This window comes from Stegodyphus dumicola, chromosome 10 (assembly GCF_044657685.1).
Source record: "Stegodyphus dumicola isolate Sdum_Otavi_A_Nest chromosome 10, ASM4465768v1".
Taxonomy (NCBI): domain Eukaryota; kingdom Metazoa; phylum Arthropoda; class Arachnida; order Araneae; family Eresidae; genus Stegodyphus; species Stegodyphus dumicola.
In genome coordinates this window covers 93,496,799-93,515,250 of record NC_140777.1, presented here as the reverse complement: position 1 = coordinate 93,515,250, position 18,452 = coordinate 93,496,799, and the positions used below count along the sequence as shown (strand labels likewise).

Below are 18,452 nucleotides of genomic sequence, written 5' to 3'. Positions count from 1 at the left end.
TTTTCTCTTTCCACATTTAAAAAGGCTAGATGACTTAGGGGATCTTGCCCCATCCTTGATTGCAAATATGTCAAAATTTATTTTAATTTGCTGCATGAACGTTCATAGCTAGTATTTGATAAGGAAATAGTAAGGAGTATTTGAAGTGCGAGTCTTAGGCTGCTATCACACGTCGGTTTGTTTCGGAAGAACAACTGTTTGGAACAATTTTTCTGCTTTGTCACAACAGCCAATCAAAACAGATCGCTTTGGGGTTAACTGGTTCCCCACTACAAACAAGCTGATAGCTGATTGGTTGAAAACGAACAACCTGCAATTTTTTTGGAAAGGAAGGAAAAAGTCGCGCGTCTTTCTTTCAATAGTAAACCAGGCAGAAAAATTGTCCGAAACAGTTGTTCGTGTGAAACAAACGCCGTATGATATGGGCCTTAGGATTGGAAAAACATTTTCCCTATAGATCTGTGATGGAGTTTTAGGTTCCATTCCTTTTCTACTGCGGAGTAACATCTTGCAGTCACATTCACTGCTCAAAACAATTAGGGGATATTGTGGTGTCGGTATAAAATAACCATATGATCGATAACCTTTTAAACAAAAGGAAATAGATGAGATTACAAAGGAAAATTATAACGTTTGAAAGTTGGGAATATGCAAATTTAGCCTGTGACGTCCAAAACTATGCGTTTTAGATAAGGAGTAAGGAGCGATCTGCAGCATTCCTTTTGTAATAGGACATTAAAAACAATTGACACGCGTTGAATGCTTTGTAGTAGTGAATATACGAAGTCTCAGCAAGATGACTTAGTTGAATCGGTAGCCAGGAAGGCCATCAGTCGTTTACAGGAGAGTCAAACGCAATCCATAGTAGCGGAAGCGTTAGGAGTTTCCCAAAATGTTATTTCCTATGGAATCGGTTTCTGGAAACTGGATATGCTTGAGAAATTCGGGACAATGTCGTGTTATTGTTTTAAAATAAAAAACGAGAGCTATACGTGCATTTTCGTTTTAAAAAAAATAAAAATATATCTCTATTTTAGAGAAATAAAGTGGTCAGAAAGAATGTTTTGTATGCGCAGATATTTGGTTGATGTACTGCAAACATTTTATCAGACAAATCAAGAAAATAATTAATTAACTATATTACAATAATTATTAATTTTAAATATATTTTCCAGAAATTGATCAAATTAAAAACTGAAATTTTCCGGAAAATCTCGTTTGGAGACCATTTGGTGCCCCTTTGCGCGCGGTGGCCGGGGCATCATACATCCCTTGCCCCCCCCCCGCAATCGCTACGCCACTGGATAACATGCACGCACCTTGGACCAGTCTTCACTGGGGTACCGTGCTTTTTACAGATGCCTGGATAATAGAGATACCTGGATGCCAGATTAAACCTGGACACTGATTTTCGGAGTACCTGTATCTGGAGATAGCCTGGAACCTCCCTGACGGCCGCACAATTCTGTAGGCAAAGGCTCCCTGACTCCTATGAAGTATAGAGAGATCATACAGCCCTATGATTGACTTTTCAGGGACACAGTTGATCCTGGATTCCTGTTAATAAACAAAGTTCGTCCAAATAACGCTCAGCTGGTCCACGATTACCTGCCAAATGATAATATTCGCCGCATGGATTGGTCAGCCAGATTTCCTGATCGTAAACCTATAGAGCATGTCTAAGACGCTCTTGGGAGGGTAATTTCATCTCACCAATCCATCCCGAACTTGCAAACTGTCTTGCAGAAGGAGTGGGATCGATTGCCATAGGGACTCCTCAACTGCTTCCTATCCACTGTGGCGTCAAGCTGTCTGACCTGTCTGGATATGAGAGAGGACCATACCCCATATTAGACTCTTTTAGTTAGATATCACAGTGTGGATTTTGGACATCCGTGCACTATGACCGTTAATAACAATCATGCGTACGTAAAATGACTTTTGAATGGTACATCTCTTTCTCAGTTATAAATGTATATTCATAGCCCATTTCATTCAAATCTGTCTCATAGTTCTTCAGAAATTCAACATAATGTGCAAATTATCTTAATTTTGCACTTAGTTAATTCCATAATGAGATTTCAAGAAACACAAATAATGTTTACTTGAAGATCCGAACAGATTTTCGTCGAAAAGTATATTATGAGATAATTTAAAACTTCTCAAATTTGACATTCAAAATAAGCATGTGACTGAGACAACATACTGCATTTATAAGCATATACTGCATTTCAATGTTTTCTTAGAATTATGCCAAAGGCGACAAGAATAAGCTCATTACGAAGATAAGCTCTTGTTGAGGCCCATAACTGTTACAAAGCATTTAAATGCATTAGTCTCACTCCTCAATTTTCCCTTTCGTGTCGAATAGCTTTTAAAGTAAAAGGATATTACAGCCAGATATTATCGCTATGCATTATTTTTAAATAAATCGCATAGCACATATAAATAATATAGCGAATATGAAAAGAAATGTATGGCAACACTTAACCCTCCATTGGGAATTCTAAAGACATACTGCTTTTAAAAATTTTGTCAATGATAAGTTCTGTTATTTATTCACGGACCGTAAAAAATAGTGGAAGAAGAATAGAAAACAGTGTCCCTGGTAATTTTACGAAAAGCCCTTCTATCATGGAAATCACAATGCAGATTTATAATTCCGGGAAAAAGGCTATCAGATCGAACATTTAAAAAAAATATTCTTTATATTTTAAATATTAATTAAACGGCCCCGAAATCATTCTAAAAATTTCTAAACACCCTCAGTATCCCAAAATAAAAGTCGTTCACGTTACATAGGAGGGGGTTTTAGTCCAATGAATAATTTACTATGGAAAGCAGGAAACTGGTTGAATATTTTTTAAATGAAGTAATTAAAAACTATATATTAAGCAATTTTGTCTCAACTATTAAAACAAATTGCATTAATATATTAAGCGTGACCATTCCGTTCATTAAAATTGAACTTGTGTGTCATTTTAATCTATGATTTTTGGGTCTGAAAACTTGTTCATTTTTGTAAAATTAAAAATAAAATATGAATCTAATAAACTATTTTTCAAACTTTTGTTTATATTCTCGTTTAATTGTTATCTTTATATTCTCGTTTAATTAATGTGTAATCAATTGTATTATGATTATGTAGCATATTATTACAGAGAAACACATATGAAGGCCGATGAAGAAAAAACTACTACTTTCAAAGAGGTCTATGCAGGTAAAGGTTTAAAAATCCCTGCTCTAGACCAATGGTCTCAGACTGCCAGCGAGCCGCATACACGATCTGAAAACAGCTGGAGATCTAGAATTATTTTTTAATTAATAAAATATATAATATTTTTAATAAATTTTGTTCATTAAGTATTTTTCAAAGCATAAATAAACAATAATAATAATATTGCAAAGAAAAAAAAAAAAACTTCAAATTTATATTTATTTTCAATCCAAATCTGAAGTTTGGTACCTGTAACACATTTTTATTGGTTTTGTAATACAAATTTATTGCGGGCGCGTAGCCGGAGGGGGGTTGTCCTGTATTTCGAAGGTTTGTTCTACAACTTTGAATAGTCAGTCCTTCGTATCCGGTCCCACTTTCCCTCTAGCTATCAAGTTTAATGTCACTATAGAGAAGAAAACGCCCTTTCATTTCGGACCGAGCATCTAAAAGCATAATAGTTAATGAAAATAAGTATTAAGAAGAAAGAAAAGCTAAAAATTAAGTTGGGTTATTTAATTTTAAGATTTGTTACTTATTAGCTAAATACTGCACAAAAGAGGGAAGGAAATGATAAAATAATTTTGAGTGATTGTTTTTTACAGTAATTTCGAATTTCAGTTAAATTATTAAATATAGCAAAAATAGTAAACTTTTTTTTTTTTTTTTTTTTTTGTAACAATATAGAGAGCATGTCAACTTCGATGTTTTCAATGCCATGATTTTTATTTTCTTAGTCATTTAGCAATTTAAATTTTTATTATTTAAAATGATGTACCTTTCTTTGGGCTTTCAGGTTAACGTCTCTCCGAGTAAAACATGGACTTTATTGGAATAATTAGCACAGAACAACTTCTGTTTCCACTTTTAAAACTATGCGAATGAATCGCGCTTTTTATGCAAAACTGCGGCTCCTCAGTTTCATAAAGTATAATATTCCTAAAAAAGTCTACCATTCTTCCGCGAATATTAAATAAAGCTGGACCAAATATGTACTTATGTGCTAATTTAATCCATTTGTCTTGTTCACCGTGTTAAGTGTTCGAAAAGTTTATTTTTTTAAAATAAATAAATTACAATTTGTCAATAATAAATGATTATTAATTTAACGAAAATCAGTGTATGAAAGAGTGACAATAAAATAATGGAAATTTTACGCAAGATTTAAATTATTTTAATAGTATTAAATATAAAAATATCTAAAACACTTCAATAAAATTTTCTATGAAGGTGGATGCAAATATCCTTGTGTAGAACTTTGTGCATCCTTCGTAAATAAAATATGACATTTATAAAATTAATTCTTTTCTCATAGGTGTAGAAAAAAGACAAACTGAAAAAATTCTAGAGGACAATTTTAATTTCGTTTCAAATTCGTCACAACATTTAAATTCTCAACAGACATTATCTCTTCTTCCTCTTCCTGCATCATTCCTGGTTTTTCTGTATTTTGAAACTTTTAATGAAGATTGAAGAACTGAATTCATGTAATTAGAAATATATCTCTAATGAAATTTAAAAAAAAAGAGGTTTAAACGAAGTAAAACTAAAAAATGTGTATAATTTAATAAGCAGTATAAAGTAGTCATGTGGTGTCCATGTCAGATATTTTTCTTCATAAATACAACAGCTCACAGAAAAAATTGGCTTTATAAAGAACGTTGTCATAACGCATTTGAAGCTCCATTTTAAAAAAGATGAACCTAAAAGAGATTCGCAGATTTGCTCGTTACAATGCACCACAAAAAAACGAAATTTGCTCGTTACAAACAATACTCAGTATTACCGTATTGCTTTACGTTTTCCCCCCTTTTCGTACAAAATAAAGGTAGTAATCACGAAAATTTTCGGTTATTAGATATCAACAAAAATATACAATTTGACAGTTCCCGAATCCATTTTACTATTTTTGGGCGAAGTCTATACGGACGGACAGAATCAAGGACTTTTTGTTCAAAACAGATTGCCCATGCCATCCCTAGGAAATTACATCTTAAAATAATTAAACTAAATCAATATGTTGTAGGTACTTCATGTAAGGACAATTAAAGTACTGTATTTTTATTAAAATATTTAACTTAAAATTAATGTGATATACTCATTAACAGCATTAACTCGTGTTCCACTTGTCACCTACGCATGCATTATATTTAGCGTCTGGAGTGTGCTTGAATTATCTTTTTAATACAAACTGTCGAGGTCTAGCTTTGTTGATGTTATCTGCTGCTGTATTTCACACTCTTCGCTTTATTTGCTTCGATATTTTGTATTTGTTGCCATATAATGCTGAGAAAGACTTTTCATTTAAATACCTTCTTACGAATGGCATCAAAATGTTTAGAGCCATGTGAGAAAATTGTGGGAATTTTGCATGAATCTACAACCAAAAATTTAGAGAGATGTTGAATGACATATCAACCTTCATTGACAAGTCCTCTGATTTATCACAGTACAGAATTTTGAAACAGATTTTTTAGTTAATAAACAGTACCACTCAATTAGTGTAAGTGTTTTATAATTTTCTTTTCGAATTCTATTTTGACTCACAGAACCCGCAGTTCCGAGGAACACAGTTTGAAGACCACAGCTCTAAAAGAAACCTAGATTTCAATAAGAATACATAAACATATTAACATTACTATATCTAATAAGATTTTTTTTTTCCCCTATTTCTCGCAACCTGAATCTCGCTCCTTCTTATTGGTGTTTCTATTACTTCTATGGCCTCGAATGATCCATTATGATTAGAAAAAGAATTCACAGCAAGATTATCCATAATAATTAGAATGTGAAGTTAATTATTTAAATGTTTTAAATTTTTAAATCAAATTTAATTACTGAAATGATAGATCGTGTTTCTTTTGCCGTAATACGTCGTTTTTGTATTTAGGTTGGTTAAAGTTCAAGAATTAGAAAGGAAATGTTCGGTGTTATCTTTGCAGGTAGTTTGAAAAGGTTTGTCTTTCTTGGTATAACAAAAATAATCACTACATAGATGAATCCATTTTAAATTTAAGGGAGCTCGTTCTGTGAATGCACTACGGAAGGGTAAACTTATGCGAATATTTTAAAACTTTTCCCAACCTGGCGCAAAATTCAAAGTGAAATTTAATTTATTTTACACCATATACGCTAGGTGAGATACCACCACCTTAAGGGCGGAGGCAATCGTGGGGAATAGCAGCGACCTTTCGTCCTGTTGTACTACAATTGAGGTTAAAGGGAGGAAAGGGGAAGGCGTTTTGAATACGGAAACTTCGGTGAGAAAGTTGTCGGTCGGCGAGATCCCACGCACGCGTAACATCTGTGCCCGGAACGCGCGGGGCACGTGCGTTCTCACGCTTCCACGCAGCCGATCACGTTCTCCTTTTCACAATGCAACAGATGAACGACACAATTTTGGCGACAAATTTACCACAAATTGGCACAATTCTGCCACAAGTTGAACGACAGTAAAAACTTCAAATATTATTATTTTATGCGTAAACAAATTATTTTTAAAAGTCAGATCCATTACATTGGAAATGAGATACCGCGTTTTGTGGCAAATAATCGATAATCTAAGCTTCCCTCCCCCATAAAAAAAAAAAAAAAAAAAAAAAAGGTTTCATATTTTAACGGTCACAAACTGGTTTTTGGTTCTTCCCGCTCTTGCTTAGCTTCCTTCAGTCTGCTATTACATTCACTCCTACTAACCCATGTCTTTTTAGCAACTAACTTTTTAACTTATTAAACATCATTTTCTTCGTACTTACGAGTAAGCCATATATACAGTTCAACAGCAAAATTACAAAACTTTTAAAAGCAACACAGTAATATCATTTAGAATTCCCGATGCAGCGTTATTTGGCATATATATATATATATATATACATTTCGCAGTCTTTTGTCAGTTCATCATATAAATGTTCGGTTTTCTTACTAAGATGGCTTTACAAAACTTTTTTTTTAGTTAGTTGATGGTGCTGAATCTCACCAGAATGAAAGAAATGATCGCCAACTTTTCAGATTTCCAATATGAGTGAGAATTATTATTATTATAATCTTGGATCAGTAACGCAATCTTCACCAAAAATACAAAATAAAATCATAAATACTTGAAATGAAATTATTTTTGGAAAGCGAATGCTTTTCAGTTATAGCTGATGAAACTGCAAATGTTTCTTCAGATGAGCAAGTCCCAATTTGTATGAGATGTACGGAAGAACTTGAAATAAAAACTATTTTAATACAATTTTTTTTTACAATTCGTACCTCTAGTGTTGACACGCGGAGAAAATTTGGTTAATTCAATTGCAGGTAATTTTAAATCGAAAACTTAGATTTAAAATACAATAGAAGTCAAAGCTATGATGGCTGCAGCCAAGTACGGGGCATTCAAGGGCTTACAAGCTAAATTTACAGGAATTGTGATCCTTATTTCCGTAATTCGGCAATTTCTGACGCAGGTCGCATTAAAGATATTCGTAACTGCGTGGGAATGATAGAAAAATGTTATTCTTTTATGAACACGCCCAAGCGAAATTTTGTTTTACAAAAAATTGTACACTAAATTTGTGTCCATCTTTACAGAAGAGTATCTCTGAAAAAACATTGTCCCGCTTTGGATAAAGATACGAATCTGTCATGATTATGGTAGAATTACTAAAACCTTTGGTTCTTGCACTAGAAATAATGAAAAACTGACATGATAAAGAATAATCTTCTACGACTTCTTGAATTCATTGAAACGTTCTGCTTCTGTGATTGCATTAATTTCAGTTGCAAAAATATTTTCATATATGTTGAGAGTAGTATAATTTTACAGTCAAAATCGATAGATCTCACTGCAGAAATTCGATATTTACGATACATGATGAAATTTTAAAAGAACTAATAGAAATTGGTGACCATTCACAAAAAGGTTTCACCACAGATCTGAAGCAAGTACATGAAGAATTAGAGAATTAGAAATTTTTCTTCCACGACTGACAAGTCGTTTTAATATTATATAATTGAGTTCGCCCAATCGTGTTTTCGCATATCAGTTTTTAATCAATCCTTGGATAGTGTGATCTGGCACTTAAAGGCTCGTTTTTTTTTTTTTTTTTTTTTTTTTTTTTTTAAAGCATGAAGAAATACAAATTTCTTTTAATTCACAAAAAGAACAAATTCTCTCTCTAATCTCAATATGAAGAAAAACTTTTTACATGAATATATATTCTTTTCATTTGTAGGATTGCAATACTGATATTTTAAATGCTAGATATCAACTTTGGGGAAGGAAAAAAATTGCATCAAATGCAAAATAGTTTACTTGCAACAGAAGCTTTAGAGACCTGCAATACAGAGATTTTCTCCAACATTTACAAACTTCTGAAATTCATAATACTACCAATTACAGCGTGTACCGCCGAAAGATCGTTTTCTACGCTGTGAATTATGTTTAGATGGGGAAGGGGGGGATTCCTTAAAATTTCTTGTTTTGCAGATATATTTATATAATAATAATAAAAAAAGACTTTGCAGTATTGATGGTGTAGAACGCAGATGGTTGAATCCGTAATGAACAGCGAGAATTTTGATGTCAAAAGCCGATCCACAATGAATAGGAAACTGGCAACCGAGGCAGATAAAATATTTTATTTCAGCAAACATGTTGCGGCCACAAACAACATAAATCTCTTGAAACAGGCACACTATCTGTGCCTATTTCAAGAGGTTTACATTTTTGATAACTCTGCAGTAAGAAGGAAGCAGCAGACAGCAGTTCAGCTAGGCCAAAGAGTTGCAAACAAGTGTGTTATGTTTAGGATGAGATCTTAATTGAGTCAATTTTCCTTCTCAGTGCATTTTGATTGGATAATTAATACTGCTGTAAAATTACTATTGGCTGTTTTAGTTCCATTTACATCATCAGAATTATATAAGTCATATGACATGGATTAATCTCGAAATGACGCAGTGCAAAGACAGATTACTATCTTTAGAATAGAGAAGGGAAATTAATTTACACTGCTAATTTAAATTGTACATTTTTTATTTTTCTTACATATTAAGATACATTTCTTACACATAAGTTGTTTTCCTTAAGGGTAAAGTGATCCCCCCCCCAGGAAGGTCCTAGAAGAAATCCTCCCTCTTCTTCGACTTATAGCCTTCATGTGTTTTACCATGTTGAAATAATCATTTGTTAAGTTATGATTAAAACGTTTAACACATTTTTAGATCAGGATTAGAATGACGAAAAAATTCAAAGATTTGAGTATTCGGAATTCAGTCCCCTCCTCCAAGATTAGCAGGATTTGAATGCCTCATCCTCATTATGAATAACATTCGGCGCACTTTTAGTAATAAAATTTCATTACTTTATGTATATAAAGAGAGGGAAATAAATCTATCTTTCTGTTCATAGACAGATAGATGGAAATAGACACAAATAAAGAGGCATGATACATCTCTCTGATATGCTCAAAGTAACAAAATGTTCAAGTTGCCACCGTCTTATACAATAAAATTTCAATATGTTGAAACGATAGGAAAAGAAGAGACGGAAGTGAATAACTTAAAATTCGATTTATCAAAAAAAAGTTAACACAAATCTTGACTTCTACATTTCAATTTAGCGAAATTCTCCTATAGTTTGCCAGAAAGACAATTCAAACAAAGTTCATAAACAATATTTTTCTGCGTTCACATTTCATATTTTTTTTTTTTTTTTTTTTTAAGCGAAATGTTTGGCGACAATCTAATTTGTTCAATAGCAACCCTTACCATTCAAGCCGTGGTGGGAAACTTTCGTGGGAACAAGGGGAAATAGGATGAAAAAGCATACAACCAATTGCGGGCACTATCACAAAACAACAATGAATGAAAGGTTTCAAACGATTCAGTTCCCAGGCCCTCCGAACATCATGGCATGCTTCGAACAGGATAGCCACGTGCGACAAAGTAGACTGGAGTTGAGCGACTCGTGCTGAACACGTGCCTGGTTATGCTTTTGCGACTGGTGAGTACATTATTCCTTTGATGATTTTCCATTACTTACTTTCAGGATCCGGATTTTGATGGCCAAAAAATTCACTAAAAATGCCCTTAAAAACTGGCCGGAAAACGCATTTAAAATGAAAAAAAAAATGCCCTTAAGAATAAAAATGTCTCCCAAAAATAAATAACAATATAAAAATGAGATAATTGAGACGGTCACAGACAAATGGTTTAAAACGTAAACAATTACACATACTTGTTCCTTGAATTTTATTTTTTCTGTCAAATTTTCAGCCTTACACAAATGCATTGCAGTTACACTAAATTATTAAGTGCTTCTTGTTCATTTTGAAAGTAAAAGATCTGTTGTCAGCATCTAAGGACCTGATCAGAGCCGTAGCTAGGGTTTTCAGCGCCAGGGGAAAACTGAAGATTTTACGCCCCTTTCTGTATGCCAAAAATGGAAAACATTTACATTTTGTAACATCAAATTGGCGCCCCCTGGGGCAGATGTCCCCTCTTGCCCTTCTCTAGCTACGCAACTGGACCTGATCACCTCTTAGAGGATCTGCTTGACAGCTAGAAGTATATCGGCACAGGATATCGTGATCAAAAAGCTTTGGACTCTACTCTCTTTGTTTTCAAAGCTACACTTCTCATTTACAATTTCTTTCCATTTTCTCGTACTGTTTTTAGTATTCTCTCTATTAGTGATGCTTTAATCATTTCATCGTTTTCCACTCGTGTGCTGGAAAAAGAATGATTTTTGTTTCTCTCATCCTTTGAAATAGTACATTAATACCGTATATTCTGAGCTTAAATTCAGTTGGAGGCCGGCTGAGCTATTTCTTAGTTTTTGAATGGAACTGTAAGTCCAGCTCCAAACAACGCAAGGTTTGATATTTTATTTAACTATTTATCATGAATTCAATAATTTATTAAATTTTTATTTATAGCTCTATACTTTACTCATTTTTAATTATTTCAATTATTAGTTATTTTATTTACTCCCCCCCCCTTCTTCATGAGAACTTTCCACATGACTTCAGCACTTCTGATTTTAGAAATTAAGGCCTGTATGTGCCATATATTAATGTAAAACAAATATTTATATCAATTGATTAAACACTGGTTGAATTTTTGTATAAAGTTCTACAAATGTCTACAGTAAATGGACATAATTTAGTTATGATGTAGTATGCGGTCTACTGCTTTTAATCGATTATTTGTTTCTTGGCTGCTAGCACTAAAACAATACTTTTAAAGCATGAAAATAAATAAAAATATTTACAAATACTTTCATGAAAATGAGTCCATGATCACATATGTTTGTATGAGTCATTTGCTTACATAATACATGAATGTCTCGCAGCATGGCCGAGAAAGAGTAATTTCTTTTATCTACGGATCTCTACTAAGCTTCTGTGTCGAATTCCATATGATGTTTATTCAGGAAAAGGTTGCACTTTTTTAATTGCACTCCAGCAGATGTAGACGGCATGCTCCGTGCACACCTAGCAGTGTATCTTGGTATCACATCGCCTTTTACTGGGTTCTAATTTATGCGTTAGAGAGCTAGAGCAACTACCTATTGACTGAGGTTGTGTATAAGCTGCTCATCAAATTAGTGAATAAGAAAAATTAAAATGAATTGGAGGAACAAGTCACTGTCAAACTTTATATAAAACTGAGGAAAACTTTCACAGAAACATTCCAAATGAACCAAACGATGACTGAACAAACCAAAAGCTGTACTGTGCTTGGTTTCAATGTTTTAAGGATGGCAGAAGTACAGTTGCAGAAGGTCCAAGGACTGGACGAACTTCCATTCCAACAAATTATCAAATGCTCAGGTTTGGTTTATTGAATTATGGCAAAGCACCGGAGAGTCATCTGTCTAAGGCGGATGCCTTCATGGAGGACTTTCTGATGGAAAGTGACTCATATCCACGTTACACATGAGGAAACCTACAAAAACATCCATGCAGCCAGCCAGTTTGTCGAGATTCGAATCCCGGACTGATTTTACATGAACTACCAGTGTTCAGTGATTTTACTGCTCAGCCGCTGGTGGGTATTCAAATGTTCAGAATTCCCTATCAATTCGTACCACTTGGTCAAACAATAAAAAAGGAAATCTAAAAAAGACTGAGAGATGCTGTATGTAGGAACAGACCTGAGCTGTACGTAGTAACAGACTCACTCCTTGTTACCAATTATCTGACAAAGCTTTGTATTTCTGTTGTACCACACCCACCTTATTCTCCAGACTTCGTCCTCTTTCCTAATCTTAAAAGCCTCTCTGGAAAAATGTCATTTTCAGCCTGTTGAACATTTAAAACGCCGTGGTTCGAAAAACAAATATTTATCACAGAGAAAAAAAAAAAAAAAAAAGAAAAAAAAGAAAGAAAGAAATATACACACTGAAAAGATTTACAGAGGTTATATAGATAACTTTACAGAAGATCGTGGTTTAACGAACGACAAACAAGACACAGAAAACAACCAATCAAAAATAACATAAAGAAATATAAACAAATAAAATAGGATTAAGTTTCAGAATGCATCGGACGTGACAGAAAGCTATTATACTTCCTTTTAACCAATAAAAATGCGATTACAAATATCTCAACACAGCCCATAGAGGAAATTTAGGTAAACGCGACAGAAGTACTGCACATCATGAAAAAAAAGTGGATTTTCATCAGACATTTGAATATTGAAAGAAAGAATGGTAACAGTGTAATTGACACTAGAGGAAAGTACTTTGAAGGGGAGAGTGATTGAAAGTTTGTGTAATGAGAAAAAAGCAGGAATAGCAAAAGTTATCTTCTTTTGAAAAGACCTTATATGTCATGTAAAAACTATCTTCAACGACCCCCGGCAAAATTCAGATGTTTGAACATTAGTACCATAAGTAGGACTGACGAAGTTCTTTTGGTCCATCACCAATTTTTGGGGTGCCATCTAAAAAATAACTAACTAAAAGTGATAGATTGCATACTATACCATTACCTGATTTTTCTATGTAAGTCTTTCTCTATTCCGTTTTTGGTATTCAAATAGTATGCCAGCTAAAATTTTATTTAGTCATTTAATAGATGGAAGTACTCAAATGCTATTTTTAAATAAGGAAATAAATACAAATGCATAAATGAAAAGGATTAGATTAATTAATTCAATAACACATTAAATTTTCAGTTCCACTTAATTAAAAGATTACAGTTCTTATAAGGGGTGCGCAGGCGATTTTTAAAAAAGATCATCAAACCATTTATATTTATCATAATTCGGTGAAATATTATTGACATAATAAATTAAAACAATTAAAAATACTAAAACGATGTTTAAAAATAAAATTTGCAATTAATATTATAATGCAAACTAAAAATACAAAAATTATACATTGAAATAAGATTATTTTTCTACATTATGTTATTACATACACAGCAATCTGTTTTCGATCATGAAAACATCACGCAATTACAAAAATGTGGCACTACGTGCATAAAATATTATATGCATTATATTATATACATTATTGCTTTCCTCCCTATGTACAGTCGTTTTTCGCTTAAAAAACCTGAGAGCATTGCACAAACTCGGTATCGGGTACAATCTCAGAACTGCACATACTAAACATTATGTAGATTATATGATATATTACTGTTCTAATATTCCATAATGTAGAAATATTGGTGCTGATGTGTTAATGAAGAAAGAGACATTTGATGAACTAATACTATTCTAATATTCCATAATATAGGAATATTGGTGCTGATGTGTTAATGGAGAAAGAGACAAAATTTGCTGAACTAATAGCAAACAGCTGATATCTTTGGCACTGGCACTGTACCACAAATTGATTGCTATTGAAGTGCATGATATCGCAAAGTTTTAAGAATGGAGTTTCCTCCGAGTTTACAGTTGAATCATGGGTCTGCAGGATCTATCAAGCAATAAAGGTGATGCTATTCGTACAAGAGCATAATATATTGCTAAGTAGCCGTCAATGTTCCAATTTACACAAAATGAAGTTTTATTCGAATAGATCGAAAAGCGCATGGCGATGCGCAAAAGACATGGAATCGGTGGAAATGGAAGTCCACAAATATTTAAATTATTTGCAGTAAGTACATTTCCACTTGTTAGTTCCACCAGCTACAGCTGTTCCCCCCCCCCACAGTCATTCACTATACTAACAGGGATCTATACTCTCCTTATCCACCACCTTTTAGTTCGGGCGCCAGTTGTAAGGTCTTGTCTTCTTTACTAACATAAAGTTAAGATGATCTCACTATGAAACCTGACAATTTCTCGCACAGGCGTGAATAATACCAGCACAGAAGAAGGGTAACCCTTTATTATTCAACAAACTCTTAAAACAAATGCACGTACTTCATGCTTACAAAAACACTGACAACTTGCAGTGGAACGTAAAAGTAATTTGACAATAAATTCACAGATAAATAGTACTGAAAGACTAACAATTTAGTTTAAGACTAACTAAGCTGATTCAACAACCTACCCAGCAATAAACTTATTAAATGGCTACAAGGCATATCAGCAACTCAGCGTTACAACAGCAAGGACAAAATACTTACGTGCGATGGCTAGCGAAATCACGCTCTGAATAACCTGTTTATATACTCTCTTCACTTGACTTTAAACTTGCATCCTGGCAAGGAAATCCGAGGAGAAGTTAAGAAATTCAGAAAAGATAATAAAAATTTGAATAATTGGTTAACTGAACTAAGGGATCATCACGTGCTGATTTTTCAAAATCTTTATGTTTGCTGGAACAAACTGATGGACGTTTCTCAACCCACTACTAAAGTAACCGGTTTAAAATCTATCAGTAAGTACAGTCTAGTTTTAAAGCAATGACTCTTGTCCATATATGAACGCTATAACCCTGTATCTGTAATTTCAGGAAAAATATTTGAAATGTCCATAACCTCATCAGTTACTGTACTTATTTCAGTAGGTCTTATTTTTTCCTTTTGAATACTTAAACAGTCGGTTTCTCACTGTCCCTGTCCTTCAACTTCAGCTGTAGTGTTGTATATACTGGTAGAAGTGGTATAGGTAGATGCAGAATTTGTATTAACAAAAAATCGGATCAGCTTCAGTAATTAATAGATTTCTTCTTTTCCATCGATTTTTCAAGTTTTGCAGTTCCACTTTCAAAACACTTCGTTATGACTTGTTCTTAATTTCGAATAAGTAAAATAAATGTTGAAAGCAATTCTGATGATATAAAATAGGTATTTAGAACTTTTTCTTTCTAATTATAGATTTTAAGTAAACAATATTGTTGCGTGTGTGCATACGGGTTCGTAATAAATTGAATGCACAAGTTCGATGAAAAGTAAATAAAATTTATTCTTATCCCAAGAATAAATACAAAATACTTAAATTTCCTTAGAGATATTCGTACAATATCTCATAATAGTTACCTTTTAAACTACTAAAACGTTCAACAGAACTTAATTCAAAACAGAGAAAGCTAATCCGATTTCACAGCAAATTCGCTACAGTCAACAACAGCAGTAAGTAAACAACTGAATTGAGATGTTTTCATCCCACTTTTATAAGCTTTTTAAATCAAGCTGAAGAATATTTTGGTAAAGCAAAAGAGTTCAGTTACCAGATATCTATTTATCAAATGCTCGTGCTCCTGTATTTTTAATTTTTCGGCGTAGCCTTCTCTTCAAATAAATCTCGTGCTGCATTGTTCGGGAATATAAAACAATTTTAATTGCAAATTCTACTAAAAATAGCTAAATAAATAGAAAAACCGCAACACTGTTCCCTTCCCAAGGACTGCACGTCCCGGGCAGTGCACCCTGGACAGGAAGCCAAACTTACAAGTAAGGCATCAATGCAATAACAAACATTACATTACAATGACAAACAACATACAACAATAAATGCAATAACTAACTTAAAACAAATCAAATCAAACACAAATTTAGAAACAAAAAGGACTATGGTCTTATACTATTTACAATGATATATGTTACGGTGAAACACCGAAATCTGGAGAATGTCAACATTCACATAGTCGCTTGGTGTATGTCCGAAATATTTTCCAAATACTCTTATTTCTGACTTACACCGGTGAATATCGACATTCACCATGTACTAATGGTGAATGTTGAACATATAAGAATATTATGTTTCCTTCTCCGTAATTCATTCGCGAAAAACGCACTTGAGACTCGGAATAAGAACTTAAAACACACAGTACATTCAAAATGAGAAAGGAAAATAATAGAAGTTATAAACTTACTAAATTACGTGATTCAAATCTTATTTATTGCAAAAACTTAAACTATTATGACACTTTGAATTGCATAAGAGGCCCTTGCTTTTACAACTGCATTTATTTGTGGAACACTTCCTTTTAGAATGGCAGCGTGTACATATACTCCTCTCTTTTCGACCTACGCCGGAGCATATCTGTGATTGTCGACATACACCGGTGAGGGTCCGAATGTACAAGAATGTAAAGAAATATTCGATCTTTCACCGACGTATTTGGTGAATGTTGAAGAAAGTCGACATTCTACAATTTCGGTCTTTCACGGTAACATATACACTACGTTCTATGACCAAAGCAATGATCTAACCTGTCGTAATGAACGACTTTAGGCTTAGAATTCGATGACTTAAGGATCCAAACCACGATGTCGTTCAGCTTGTTTAGGAATGTATACACACCATCCCAATGTGACTGTAGTTTAGGACAGAGTCCTCTCCATCGAGTCGGAGTCCATAACCACACCTTGTCTCCTTCGTTGATGTCCAGTAGCTCTTGTGTCATATCGGGTCTTCATCTTCTCCATCGCCAAATTGACTCGCTCTCGTGCAGAATGGTGCATCACTTCAAGCCGGGGCCGGACATCTTGGATGTATTCCTCAATCGATGAAGGCGCATCCGAAAAGTGACCAAACAGGAGGTCACAAGGCAGACAAAGGTCTCGACCGAAGAGCATCTGGAATGGAGAATAGCCGGTAGTCTGGTGTTTCTCTTTGACCGGCAGCTTTCTGGGCAGGGTCTTTTAGACAAGACACCGGCATTTCCAGGTGAGGATCCCTTGTGATGATGGATAGTTGTGTCCTCTGATGCTGAAAGCAGTTTGTTGTTTTTGAAATCCAAAGATAAATTGTATTTCCTGAAAAAGACCAGTCCGAGTATGCATGTATCTGTAATCTCTGCCACATATGGCAAATGATCGTAAGCGGAACTTCCAAACATGATGTTCACGTTTAACTTCCCATCACCAGACGTCGTCTGGGGGTTAACACAGGATGGCGTCCAAATCAGTTTATCTTGAAATTGTTGAGCTAAATCTTTCCGAATGATGATAACATTAGCTCCTGTGTCAATTATCATATTTCAAGGAACTCCATCGATATACCCATTGATGGATAGTCCATTACTGTTACCACTCACTTCAGAAATCTTGAGCGCTCTAACACGGTGCTTTTCATTATCTGGCAACATCCGTTCCTTGTTCCTCCATCGCTGCTGGAAACTAGTCTTATTTTCCGTACCCTGGGGTGTTCTGCAGTTCCTTCGTACGTGGCCTTTAGCTCCACAGTTTGGTTTCTTGTCACTCCTTTTCCGTCCAGTGGCATTTAATTACCTGTTTAACTCGTCTATTTTAATTTCGCTGCTCTGGGGTGTTCCGCAGTTGCTTAGTATGCAGCCTTCAACACCGCAGTTCCAGCACTTTAGGATAGATTTCTTTTCACTCCTATTCTGTCTCAAGTCCACTGACTGGTCTTTTCAAATCATCTGTTTTATTTTCTGTGCCCTGGGGTGTTCTGTAATGCCGCAGTGTGTGACCTACTGTACCACATTTCCAACACTTTAAAGCCACTTTATTCTCACTTCTACTTTGTATCAAAGCATTCAATGTCTGGATAAATCTTCTAACCGAGCTATCAACTGATCCACTGGCTCGTGGACTCGCACAGCTCTGACTGGGTAGCGATCTCTACGAGTTGCTTGCCGGGCTGCCTCGAATTGAGGAAGGAGCAGGCACGGTTAAACATTTAAAACCATCAGAATTGCTCCCTGCCGTCACTACGAATTTCTTTGAGGTATGAACTTCCTTGGCGACTGAAGAAACTCTATCATCAAATTTTTGTTAAACATAACAAACTCTTCCTTCGATTTCCTCTTTGATAGAAGAAACCCTGTCATCAATTTTGTTGTTGGATGGCAGAGACTCTTCCTTCTATCTGTTCTTTGACT

The 18,452-nt window shown here is 34.4% G+C and overlaps 1 protein-coding gene across 2 annotated transcripts in view; it reads right to left on the bottom strand.

Moving 5' to 3' along the window:
• The window catches only part of LOC118194896 (protein O-linked-mannose beta-1,4-N-acetylglucosaminyltransferase 2-like), a 70,476-nt gene that overhangs the window by 15,531 nt on the left and 36,493 nt on the right, over positions 1 to 18,452 (bottom strand). The window contains exon 1 of one of the 2 annotated variants that reach the window (XM_035366107.2): positions 14,593 to 14,611. The exons of the other annotated variant lie outside the window; for it this stretch is intronic. The gene's annotated coding sequence lies outside the window, so the exon portion shown is untranslated. Of the gene's footprint in view, positions 1 to 14,592; positions 14,612 to 18,452 lie in introns of those variants that run through there. 2 annotated transcript variants of the gene reach the window in all.